The 2,282-nt window shown below is 31.0% G+C and overlaps 1 pseudogene across 1 annotated transcript in view; it reads right to left on the bottom strand.

Annotated features, from left to right (window-relative positions):
* Nucleotides 1-559: 559 nt before the first annotated feature.
* The window catches only part of LOC147618403 (pectin acetylesterase 8-like), a 5,996-nt pseudogene continuing 4,273 nt past the window's right edge, over nt 560-2,282 (bottom strand). The window contains exons 8-12 of the transcript XR_015262119.1: nt 2,197-2,250; nt 1,734-1,811; nt 1,375-1,480; nt 1,092-1,220; nt 560-827 (exon numbers count right to left, since the gene is read on the bottom strand). The product of XR_015262119.1 is annotated as a pectin acetylesterase 8-like (transcript). The remainder of the gene's footprint in view (nt 828-1,091; nt 1,221-1,374; nt 1,481-1,733; nt 1,812-2,196; nt 2,251-2,282) is intronic.

Here is a 2,282-nt window from a genome sequence, read left to right as displayed (position 1 = left end):
GTATTTTTTAAAGATATTTAATATTATATAAGAATTTAAGGTATGTCTTTTCAAATGACCATATGGTAACTCAAAGCGTATTGTCATCAACCATTTCTAGTAATTATCCATCCTCTACTGTGGTCCTATCTCAAACCAATATCAAAACCCAATACACCATGATTTCAAAGGATAAAATTTAAAGAAGCATTTATAACTTTGAATTAACATTCAATATGATTTTTTTAAAAGTATCCAAATACATAGCATTCAATGTCCAAAGAGTTAAAACTCCAAAATCATGTTTTGGATTAAGCAAGTAGTATAAAGTATTCAAATTAATAGCATTCAATGTTCAAAGAGTTAAAACTCTTAAACCATGTTTTAGTTTTTTAAAATGAGAATTAATGCCAAAAATAAATTATTATTTCAAAGGGTACATAAAATTAAGCATTCAACATAGAAAACTTATATACTTTCACAAGACTAGAGTATATCCAATAAAATGAAGGGAGAGAGAGAGAGAGAGAGAGAGAGAGAGAGAGAGAGAGAGGAGATGAAACAAATCCGAACAAAAAATTGGTTTAAAAAAAAGGTCCACTAACATTTTTATTAGTAACCAAAATCAAGTTATGAAATTTTAAAGGATTCTTGAATCTCGTAGGTATATAAAATTTGTTATAAAATAAATATTAATGACAATTATTGTAAACACTAACATTAGTTATTTTATATTTAAACATTTAAAGCAAAACACCCATGCAATTAGGATTACAAGGATAGGCACAATCTAGTATCTTCACTTGTGTGCCTTCAAAGAACCACTCTCCAACAGCTTGTGCAGTAGTCTTTCATTCATGTCATAACAAACAACCAAAAAGCAACCTTTTCAATACCTCTTATTTCATTATAAGAAAAGAAACAAATGAAACTAAACGAATTGTATGGTCCATTGCATGAACTCACACCTCTACATTTTCCCTCATATGTGCTTAGGTCAATGTGTGTGTGTGTGTGTGTGTGAGAGAGAGAGAGAGAGAGAGAGAGAGAGAGAGAGAGAGAGAGAGAGAGAGAGAGAGAGAGAGAGAGAGAGAAAGGAGGTGAAAATGTACCTTATTGTTGATTTCAGAAGCAGTTGTATCCCAAAGAATATTGGATAATGAAATGGTATGATAGAAGCAAGATATGATGATTACGAGGCACAAATGGACTAAGAAATGCCAACATTTGTCTTCTGAAATCTAGAGAATGAAAACTAGCAGTACTAAGGTTAAAAAATTTAGGTGTAATAAAAAAGAGGATAGGTATATAGGTCAAAACAATACTACAAAACAAACATACTTTTTCAAGAATGTCTCATTATTTCAATGTAACTAAATAAAATAGAAAGAAGACCTTGCAAAATCTTCAGTTGGTCATTTGAACAATTTTTTGTGTTGTTCTTGCATAGTGTCCATGTCCTATTTGGATCGGCTATTGAAGGAACAAGAACATTATTCCACTGAAACCACCATAAATGTCATTAGATAGGTTATACAAGTCCTTGAAAATTCCTAAACTATAAATTTTTTTATTAAAATTACATTTGGAGTATTTTCAATATGGACATAATAATTTAAACTACAAGCATTGGGATGCTCCATGCTTGACAATTTTCTACTTCATTCTTTATTTTTTTTAAAACAAGAACAAAGATTCCTAGACCTAATTTTTAAAGAAATGAATTATATCAAAAATGTGAGGGGGGGATTTACCTGCCAAGAGTCATATGCTGCGTTCAAAATGAAGAGAGGAACCTTGATATATTGAATCAAATTGTGTGGAAAGAAGCACTACAAAAAATGTAATCCAAAGAAGCAAACTCCTTTAATTATTAAAATGCATATTGATCTCTTCCATGATGATTTTTTGTTTGAAACACTATATTGAGAGTTAATGTAGTTCAAGGTTGTATGGAAATATCAAAATATGAAATATGATAGACTAGTCTATTGTGACATCACACTAGAATAGCAAGACAAGAATGGAATGAAATGTAGTTCATAAATGGGCATAAAAATGTGTGTGTGTGTGTGTGTGTGTGCATGTGTGTGTGTGTGTGTGTGTGTGAGAGAGAGAGAGAGAGAGAGAGAGAGAGAGAGAGAGAGAGAGAGAGGGATAGAATTTAAGTTGGATATATATCATATATCAAAATGTGCACAATGTTACTTATATTACCTCAACTGGACTATGTTGTTTTATACAGTCATTTGGGAGAGTACTTGTTATATTCTGAAGAAACAAAATCACACATATGTGAGGAT

The sequence above is a fragment of the Cibotium barometz genome, chromosome 35 (genome assembly GCF_041138505.1).
Source record: "Cibotium barometz isolate CiBa-2024 chromosome 35, ASM4113850v1, whole genome shotgun sequence".
NCBI lineage: Eukaryota > Viridiplantae > Streptophyta > Polypodiopsida > Cyatheales > Cibotiaceae > Cibotium > Cibotium barometz.
This window is presented reverse-complemented; position numbering and strand designations above follow the sequence as displayed.